The following is an 11,682-nucleotide window of genomic DNA, read 5'->3' as shown; positions in this document are numbered from 1 at the left end:
TTGAAATATTATCAGAGGTAGCTCATGTAAATAAAACGAAACAGTGTGCAAGCTACCAGAAAACATAACCAAGGACTCCAACTCCCAATCTGTTATTAAGTGCCATCAGAGCAATAATTTATCAAGATCATGACCAATCACAGTAACATTATAGGGCATGCTAACACACAGATAGACACACACAGACACTGAGACAGACACAGACACACATGAACACAGACACACACCTGCACACACACACACACAATGACAACCCTGCAGCAAACAAACTTAAAGCCATGGTATATTGCCATAAAACTAGTAGAGAATCCAAATAGATGTCATACAGAAACTCAATACAAAATACATAACTGAGAAAGCAGTTTAGTGAGCTCAGGAATAAATGAAATGATGATAAGGAATACATTACCTAAGAGACTGAAACTATAAAATAACCAAACATTACTGGAGGACAAGGAGAACTTAATAAATGAGATGAAGTGTACAACAGAAAGCATTGGATGTAGACTGTCTTTGTGGAAGAGAGATTAGCAAACTCACCATTACAAAACTAGAAATTATAGGAGAGGGCAGAGATTCAAGATATTAAAAAGTGAGGAAATTCTACAGTAGCCATCAGACTTCCTCAGGAAGTGCACTTTAGACTGTAACCCTAGAGGGAGAAGACAGTTAGAAGGCAGCTGATGATTTATTTAAAGAAGTAATTGTCGATAACTTCCTGAACCTGTGTAAGGAACTGATATACAAGTCTGTGAGCCAAAAAAACACCAATAACTTTAAGACAAAGGGACCTCCTTCAAGATACGTCATATGCAAATTGGCAAGTCAATGAAAGAGTAAAATTTTAAAGGCATCCAGGAAAAGATATGATAATCTACAAAGGAACCACCATTAGATTTTCGGCAGAATTCTGAGCAGAAAACATATGCCAAGGGTAAATAAAATTGCATTTTCAAACTACAGAAATAAGAAATCACTCACACAATAATACTTACACAGTTATCTCTTAGATATAAAGTGAAAGTAAAGACTTTAACAGACAAACAAAACCTGAATGAGATGAAAAAACAAAACCGAGACACCCTATAAGAGGTGTAGAAAAGAAGTCTTCTAAGAAATATAAAATGGCAGAAATATGCAAAACATTGACCAAAATTCTAAGAAGAGACCATGAGAAAGTTGCAACTTTTTCTTTGGTTATGTTATTAAATGCTACTATACTATATGGATTAAAGAGAGAAAAATAAGAATTAGGGGCAATAAATATAGATACTTCAAACTGGTATCATGTTTAGAAGTTTAAAAGAAATAATTTGAAACAGTAATCATTAAAAGCAAAGAGTGAATTAAAACAATATTAAAGGAAGATTCTATCAATGGAGAAAGGACTAAATTATATATGATATGTTTTATTTTTTATTGAAGTACAGTAGATGTATAATATTGCATAGTTTCAGATGTATAGCATAATGATTCCAGCCAATTTGTAGATTATATTGCAATATGAATTATTACAATAATTGTAACATAAAATTATTTTAAGCTATTGTGTATAATTCCCTAATCTATACAGATTATCGTTGTTGCTTCTCTACTTAATATATACTACTTTGCATCTGTCAATCTCCTACCATTAAATTCTCTTTCCCTTCCACTTTGGTAAATATAAATTCTTCCCATATCTTAGAGTCTGCTTAAGTCTTGTCTATCTAATCTCTTTACCTCTCCATCATGTCTCTATCTATCTCTCTATAGCTCTATCTACCTATCTATCTATCTATCTACCTATCTATCTATCTATTTATCATTTATCTATATATCTATCTATCATGTATGTATATATCTATACTTCTAACTATTTATCTGTCATATATCAATAAATAGCTATAGATAGATGTACACAGATATTTGATATTCTTTAGATTCCACAGATAAATTAAATTATACACTTTTGTCTTTGTCTAAGTTAATTCACTAAGCACAATATTTACTAAGTCCTTTCATGATGCTGAAATAGCAATGTGTTATATTTTTCCATGGCTGGGTATTATTCCATCATTTATTTATAGAAACATCATATCTTCTTAAGTCCATAGTCTACAGTACACTTTTGGATTGCTTCCCTGTCTTGCATATTATAAACAGTGCAGTTGTGAACATTGGTTCTTCTCAATTTAGGGGGTTTTCCCCAGATTTTTCCTAGAAGAGTTATTACTGGATCATATGGTAGTAAACATTTTAGTTTTTACACAAATCTGAATACTGTTTTCCTTAGAAGTTGTACAAATTTACATTCCTACCAAGAGTATACAAGAGATTTCTTACCTCCACATCGTCTCCAACACTTACTATTTGTAGACTTTTTGATAATAGCCGTTTGACCAGAGTGAAGTGATACCTCATTGTTGTTTTGATATGCAATTATGTAATAATTTGTAATGTGAAATTTTATCACTTTCCTGTTACTCATCTGAATGTTTTCTTTGGAAAAATATTAACTCAGGTACTCTACTTTGGTTTTTGATTGGGTTTTTGTTTTTCATCTTGAGCTGTGTAACCTAAATCCATGTTATATCTATTAACCTACATTTATTAACCCCTGGTCACTTGCATTGTTTGCAAATATGTTCTCCAATTACATAGGCAGTGTTTTCATTTCATTGATAGTGTCCTTAGCTGTGCAGAAATTTTCTAGTTTGTTTAGGTTCCACTTGCTTATTTTTGCTTTTATTTCTTTTACCTTAGGAGACTGATATAAGAAAATATTCCTATGATGTATATCCTAAAGTGTATCACCTATACTCCCTTCTAGCAGTTTTATAGTATCAGGTCTTACATGTAGGTCCTTAATACACTTGGAGTTTATTTTTGTATATGATGTCAGGGAAAGCTTTCATTTCACTGTTTTACATGTAAATGTCCAGATTTCCCAACACCATCCATTGACGAGACTTGTCTTTTCTCCAGTGTGAACTCTTGCCTCTTTTATCATAGATTCATTGCTCATAGGAGTTTGGAATTATTTCTAGGGTCTCTATCTGTTTTTACTGATTATATCTCTGTGCCAATGCCATAGTGTTTTTATTACTGTAAGTTTTTAGTAGGGTAATGTATCCAGGAGGTTTATACCTCGAGATTTGTTGTTTATTCTCAAGATCATTTTGGCAATTTTTAATGGTTTCATGTAAAACTTAGAGGTATTTATTTTCTTCTTATGTGGAAAATACAGCTTCGTAACAATAATTGCACTAAATCCTTATGTTTCTTTGTGTAGTACTGTCTTGTTAACAATATGAACTCTTTCAATCCAAGAGCACAAGACATCTTTCCATTTCTTTGAATCATTTTTAATTTCTTTGTCAATGTTTAATAATTTTCAGTGTGTAGATCTTTCACATATGTGATTACATTTATTTTAAGATATTCAGGGGAATGGGGTTTTAAATGTTTTTGCTTTCAAAGTCCAATTTATGGTATCTCATGATTAATGTGGACAAATGCAAGAGACGTCTTTACATTAATCTTGTACTCTGCTCCCTTGATGAAATTATTTTTTGTTCATAATAGTCAGTGTGGAGCCCTTAGGACTCTCTGTGTAGATTTTTATGACTTCAGTACTGGTGACGATTTTACCTCTTTCATTCAATTTTGTGTTTCTGTTACTTCTTTTTCTTTCCCTTTTCCTTTCTTCTATTACAATTGAACAGATGTGGTGAGAGTAGGAATCCTTGTCTTGTTCCCGAATTTACACAGAAGGCTTTCTGCCTTTCCCCTGAATATTATAAATTGTTATAAATGTCCTTTAGTATGTTGAGAAATGTTCCCATTGTACACATTTTCATGAGAGTTCTGATGATTAATGTATGTTGAATTTTGTCAAATGCTTTTTCTTTGTGTATTGACATGGTTTTGTGAATTTTGTCCTTCTTTTATTAGATATGTGTCATGCTGCTTGACTTGTGTATGTTGAACCGTCCTTGTGAATCTGGAAGGAATCCATCTGATCATCATGTATAATCCTTTATATGAATTGCTGGATTAATTTGTTGAAATTTTTCGAGGATTTTTGAATCTCTATTCATCAATGGTATTGGATTTTCATTTTCATTTTTATTTTTGGGGGGATTGTCTTTGAGTTGTTTTGTTATAAGGGTAATGGTGGCCTCATGGAATAACATTGGGAAATGTCCTTACTCCTTCATTTGTTAAACTAGTTAGGGGGAAAGGGGTTTTAGTGAAGGAATCCAGGCATTTTGTTCAAAGGGTGTTTTTAAAATTATAAATTTTATTTAACTTATACTGATTGCTCTACTCAAGTTCTCAGTTTTCTCTATTCAGTCTTGGCAGGCTGTACGTTTTTATAAATTTGTCCATTTCTTTTAGGTCATCCAGTTGGTTGTCATGTAACAGCTTATAGTGCTTTCATAATCTTTTTTTGTATTTCTATAATATCAGATATTATTTCTACTGTTTAATTACTCATTTTGTTTGGGTGCAGTCTCTGTATTTCTTGATAAGCCTGGCTAAATGCTTTCCTGTATGTTAACATTTTAAGAAAAATTAAAGCTGTTGGTTTTATGATTTGTAATTTATTTTTCAACTTTTTATTTATTTTCGACCTAATCATTAAAGATTTCTCATTCTACTGCCTTTGGGTTTTGTTTGTTCTTATTTCTTGTGGTTTTGGGTGGTATGCTTGGACTTTTGTATGGGGTTTTTCTTATTCCTTGTAGAAGGCTTGATTTGTTCTCAGCTTACCTCTTAGATTTGTCTTTGATGCATCCCAAATGTTTTATGTAGCTGTGTTTTCATTGTAATTTGTCTCCAGGTATGAATTTATTTCCCCTTTGATTTCACCATTGAACTTGTTTTATTGTATTTTTTTAAAAGATGTGGTTTTACCTCATGTTTGTGTTTTCCTATTCTTCTTTCTAGAGTTGATGCATAGCTTCATACTTTTGTGTATGGAAAAATACTTGATATAATCTATAATTGCTTAAAATTTCTGAGGCTTATATCATGTCCTAATATGTGGTTAATTCCTTAGATAAAATCCTGTGCTTACTTGAAAAGTTTATATGTTCTGCTTTTCTGATGCAGTGTCCAATAGCTCAGTTAGGTTCAAATGATTTAATATGCAATTAAGACCTCTGTTTTCTAACAGATATTCTTTCTGAATGATCTGATCATCAGAAGAGTGAGGTGTTAAACTCATCTACTATTATTGTTTTATAATGAATTAATTCTTTCATGTCTACTAAAATTTCTTTTTATATTTAGGATCTATGCTGTTGGGCCATATATAATTTACTGAACGTAATTCCCAAATTTTTTTCTTGATGTAAGTTTCTTTATATTATCTCATATCTCTTTCATTTTGGCCCTTATTTTAAAATGTATTTTGTATGATTTGAGCATTGCTATCTGCACTTTCTTGTCAATTCCATGGTATACCTTTTCCATTTATTTCCAGACTATGTTTATCTTCCACCATAAAGTGAGAATTTTTTGGGGGGAGGCAAAGATGGTGGAGCAAAAAGATGCTCTTAGCTCACCCTTTCCCACAAATGCACCAAGACTCACATCCACAGACCCACTAAGCTAACAAGAGAACCTGCAGAACTCTGACAGTACATTGTCCTCTTCAATAGATAAAGATGCAAAAAATCTGGCAGTAGAAAAGTAAGAAAGAAAGAAGAAAAGGCAAAACAGAGTGGGACAGGTACCTCGGGGAGGGAGAAGCAAAGAAGGACTGGTGCTCATTCACTAAGTCTCCTCTCTAGAACTGAGATTTCGGTAGGATGGAGGGGGAGCATTCAAGTCTTGGACCTGTACAAAGTATAAGTTGACTAACAGAACTATGATAAACAGTCACAGAGGATCCCTGTGAGGCCCAGCAAATGATGTAGCCTGGAAACTGAGGACAGGGCCATGCTGCCCGAGCTGGGTGGTAGATGGGGATGGCTGCACTGTGGCAGCCTGGGGGAATGGTGTGGGCTTTGTGCCATGGTTGTGGGTGCACAGGGCAGAACAACCTGGGCCGTCCATAAAACAACAGCACAGATGTGCCCTGTGGGGGGAAGGTTGCATTCCCCATCTCTGAAAATCCACAAACGTTTCTAGGTGAAGAGAGCTGGGGCTCAGACACAGTCTCCATAGCCTCTGGTGCTTTGCGCCCAGGCAGCAGTGTGGCAAAAACTGCATCTACACCTAAGGAATTAGAAGCCGCAAGTGTCAGACGGAGATTTGTCTATACCATGAGGCACATAGGATCCTACTGTAATGGTTCCTCAGGGAACTTGTCTGCCAAGAAAACAAGGAGCTGGATTTTGGCCCAGACCATGGACAGGGCAGTCCCTCAGTCTTCCCTCAGCCCACTTCTGTTGTGCAAACCCAAGGCAGAGCGTACAGTGTCACAGAGCTTCAGAGTGGTTGGCACACTGAGGGGGCGGTTGGCCCCCACATTTTCTGCTGGAATGCAGCCTCTGATGATGGTGCTGGGAGAGGGCGTGATGCCCAATCCTTACTGGTCAGTGTGCAACATCTGACTGCAGCATCAGGCAGGGCAGTGACAAGACAGCCCAGAGTAAAGAGAGCTGCACCTGACCCAGTGTTGGGTTTAGGAGCGACCTGCTTGCCAACATGCCCTGGGAGCAGCACAGATAAGGGCTCCAATGGAGGGCCTCTGGAACAGGAAGATGAGCTTCCAAAACAGGATGAATACAGAAAGACTTCACATTAAAAGTACACAGTCACCAGGAGGACACTGACAACCCTCTTGTTTAAATCAGTTTTTACAGGTTCCATTTTCTATTACTCTCCTAATTTCTAATTCTTATACAATTATATATACCCCCATTATAATCCTATGAAATAATTAAAAATATTTTAATTATTAATATTTTTCAAACCTCTGTTTCAGCTTGCTTTTCTATTATTCATTATACAATGTCTTCAAACATTTATTTATCCCTTCTTTAAAATTCTTTATCTCTCTCTCTCTGTTTTCTCTTTTCTAACATGTATTATTACATAGGCATTAGGTAGATAAACTCCTTTAGGACCACACTAGTTAACTGATACTCCAAAAACCACATTGCCAGAGAGGTAGGAGCAAGACGAAGGAGCAGAGAAACCATTCCCAATTAAAAGAACAGTAGAAATCCCAAGAAAGTATGATCAGTAAATAGACACTGATATCCTAGTAGATCAATATTTCAAAAAAGAAGTGATCAAAGTACTGAAGGAAATAAAAGAGATAGTGTTTAGAGATAAAAATATGTCAAAAATGAAATGGAAGCAATAAGGAAGAGCCGAGTAGAATAGATAAACTCGTTCACTGAGATGAGGAATGCTCTAAAGGAGTCACAAAGCTGACTAGATAACACAGAGGAATGAATTAGTGACTAAGAAGACAGGACAATATAAAGCACCCAATTAGAAGATCTACAAGAGAAACAAAGAGAAACAAATGAAAAAAGCAGAAGAGACCTATGGGATAATAGAAAGCATGCCAAACTTGGCGTGGTAGAAGTCCCAGAGGGGAGGGGAGATCAAAGGGGATTGTAAAGGTGTTTGAAAAATTCATGACTGAGAACTTTCCAAACTTAAAGAAGGAATCAGATATACAAGTACAGGAAGCTCAGTGTCCCAAACAAGAAGAACCCAAGCACACCCACAGGAAGACATATAATTAAGATGGCCAGAGTCAAGGATAAAGAAATGATCCTAAAGGCAACAAGGTCATATCAAATAGTGAGTTACAAGGAAATGCTCAGAAGGCTTCCAGCTGATTTCACTACACAATTTCTACAGGTCAGAAGGGAGTGACAAGATATACTCAAAATCCTGAATGAAAAAAATGATACACCATAGGATACTTTAACCAGCAAGGCTATCCTTTATGGTAGAAGGAGACATAAAGAATTTCACAGACAAGAAAAAGCTACAAGAGATTAGCAACACTAGACCCATGCTAAAGGAAATATTGAAAGGTCTCCTCTAAAAAGAAAAGAAGCAGAATGCTACAGAAATGTGAAACTCACAGCTAGAAAGGTGACAACTCATGAATTACAAATAAAATAAACACAAAATTTTAAAACAAGACATACAAATCATTGAGAGTGGGAGAGGGAGGAAGGAAAATAGAGAATTTTTTTCTTTCTTTTTAAAATTTTTTGTTCTTGGTAAGATGGGTTTGAGATCATGTTACTATCAGTTTAATAAAAGCAGTTATAATAATGGTCTAAAAGACTTATAAAAAAGAATAACAAGAAAGCAAAACTTATCAGGGAGTCACTAAAACTAAATAAAATTCATGATAATACAAAGGAAAATTACCTAACCATAAAAGGAAGATGAAAGGAACAAAGAGGAAATACTAAATCACCTGGAAAATAAGTTGAAAATGGCAATAAACTCAAACCTATCATCAACTAAAATAAATGTTAATGGACTAAAGGCTCCAGTTGAAAGTCATAGAGTGGCATGTTGGATAAGAAAGCAAAAACCTTCAATATGCTGCATACAGGAGACCCACTTCAGAGAGAAGGACACATATAGATTGAGAGTGAAATGATGGAAAAGTGTATTCCATAAAATTGGAAAAGCCAAACAAGCAGGTGTTGCAGTACTGATTGCAGACAAAATACTCTTTAAAACAAAGGCCATAAAGTAAGATAAAGAAGGACATTTTATAGTGATTGAAGGAGTGATACAATATGACGATAGCACACTCGTTAATACATATGCACCAAATAGAGGAGCAAATAAGTACATAAAATAATTACTAACAGATTTAATTATTAATTAACAGATTATTAATATTATATGGACATAAACTGTATAACCTACAGGAGATGGACAACTTTCTGGAAACATACTGTCCACCAAGACTGAATCAAGAAGAAACTGACCCCTTGAACAAGCATTGCACTAGAAATGAAATCAAAATAGTAATGTAAAACCTCCCTAAAAATAGCAGTCCAGGACCGCACGGATTCACTGAAGAATTCTACAAAACTTACAAAGAAGAACTCATACCATTCCTTCTCAAACTCTTCCAGAAGATTGAAAAGGAAGGAACACTCCCAAAGTCATTCTATGAAGCCACAATCACCCAGATACCACAACCAGGCAAAGACACTACCGAAAAAGGGGATTATAGGCCAATATCACTGATGAGCACAGACGCCAATATCCTCACCAAAATAGTAGCAAATAGAATCCAACAACACAGATAAAAGATTATACTTCATGACCAATTGGGGATTATGCCAGGGACAGAGGGGTGGTTCAACATATAGAAATTAAGCAGTGTAATACATCACATCAACAAGAGAAAGGACCAAAATCACATGATCCTCTCAATATAAGCAGGAAAAGCATTTGGTAAAATTCAACACCCACATATGATAAAAAATCTCACCAAACAAGGCATAGAGGGAACTTATTTCAGCATCATGAAAGCAATAGAAAACAGAACTACAGCCAACGTAGTACTCAACGGTGAGAAAGACAAAATTTTCCAACTAAAATCTGGGACAAGACAAGGATGTACACTATCACCACTCCAACTCAATATAATCTTGGAAGTCCAAGGCCCAGCAATCAAACAAGGGAGAGAATTTATAGGAATGCAAATTGGAAAGAAGAGATAAAAGTCTCACTATATGCAGAAAATATGTTACTACATATAGAAAACCCGGCAAGATCCAGACAAAATATACTACAGCTGATCAAAGAATTCAGCAAGGTAGCAGGTTACAAGATTAAGGTTCAAAAATCATTGGCATATAATTATGCTAATGATTCAGATAATTCTATAGAGCTACAGTCACCATGACAGCACTTTATTGGTAGGAAAACCCACATATAATTCAATGGAACAGAATAGAGACACCAGAAATGAACCCACAAACTTTTGGTCAATTAATCTTTGATAAAGTAGGCAAGAAAACACAATGGAATTGAGACAGTCCCTTCAGCAAATTCTGTTGGGAAAACTGGACAGCAGCATGTAAATCAATGAAGCTAGAACACTCCCAATGAATCTAGAACACCATACACAAAAATAAACTCAGAATGGATCAAAGACTTAAACATAAGGCAAGATACAATAAACTTCCTTTAGGAAGATATAGGCAAAACGTTATCTGGCATAAGTCTCAAAAATCGTCTTGTAGAAGAAATAAAAGCCAGAATAAACAATTGAGACGTAATGAAACATACAAGCCTCTGCACAGTATAGAAATCAGAAGTAAAACAAAAAGACAACCTACGGAATGGGAAAATAATTTGCATATGAAACCAACAAAGGCTTGATCTTCAGAGTATATAAGCAGCTCATCCAACTGAATAAGAAAAAATAAACAACGCAATCCAAAAATGGGCAGAAAACCTAAACAAGCGATTCTCCTAGGAAGACATACAAATGATCAAAAGACACATCAGAAAGTGCTCAATATCACTGATTATCAGAGAAATGCAAATCAAAACTACAGTGAGGTATCACCTCACAGCAGTCAGAATGGCCATCATTCAAAAATCCACAAATGATAAATGCTGGAGAGGCTGTGGAGGAAAGGGAACCGTCTTCACTTCTGGTGGCAATGCAGTCTGGTGCAGCCACTGTGGAAAACAGAATGGAGATTCTTCAAAAGCCTAGGAATAGACATATCATAAGAAACAGGAATTCCACTCCTGGGCATAAATCCAGAAGGAACCCTATTTCAGGATGACACTTGAACCCCAATGTTCATAGCCAGCACAATTTACAATAGCCAAGACATGGAAACAGCCTAACTGTCCATCGACAGTTGACTGAATAAAGAATAGGTGTTATATTTATACAATGGAATACAATTCAGCCATATACACCGACAACATAATGCCATTTTCAGCAACATGGATGCTCCTGGAGAAAATCAGTCTAAGTGAAGTAAACCACAAATAGAAAGAAAAATACCATATGAGATGGCTTATCAGTGGAATCTAAAAACAAAACAAACAAATCAAAAAAAGCACATACTCAAAAAAGAAATAAACTCACAGACATAGAATACAATGTTTAGGTTGCCCACGGGTCGGAGGGTGGGGAGAGATAGACTTGGAGGTCAAAATTATAGAATAGATAAACAGGATTGTAGTGTATAAGACATGGAAATATATAAAAGATCTTGCGGCAGCTCACAGAAGAAAAAATGGGACAACAAATTTATCTATATTCATTGTAACTGAAAAATTGTGCTCTATGCTGGAATTGGTGACAACTTTGTAAAAAGACTTAAAACCAATAAAAAAAAAGTAAAAAAAAAAAGAAAAAAACATGATCCTAAATATTACAGGTGCATATATAAATTATAGAGGAAAAGTAACTCTGCAACGTGTAGTAAAACCAATCATTTTGTTTTATGTTTTCTTTTTAAGATGAACAAAATCATAAAACCTCTAGCCAGGTGCATCATGAACAAAAGAGAAAAGCACCAAAGAAATAAAGTCAGAAATAAAAGAAGAGAAAAAACAATTGTTCCCTCAGATATACAAATAAGTGTTCATTTTGTCAACAATTATATGCCAATAACATATGCCAATGACAACTTAGAAGAAATAGACAAATGTCTAGAAAGAGACAGAGATAAGGAGAAACAAATAATTTGAACAAACTGATTACTAGAAGAAAGA

This window comes from Vicugna pacos, unplaced genomic scaffold, assembly GCF_048564905.1.
Source record: "Vicugna pacos unplaced genomic scaffold, VicPac4 scaffold_19, whole genome shotgun sequence".
In the NCBI taxonomy this organism is placed as follows: Eukaryota; Metazoa; Chordata; class Mammalia; order Artiodactyla; family Camelidae; genus Vicugna; species Vicugna pacos.
Note: the sequence above shows the minus strand (reverse complement) of the source record.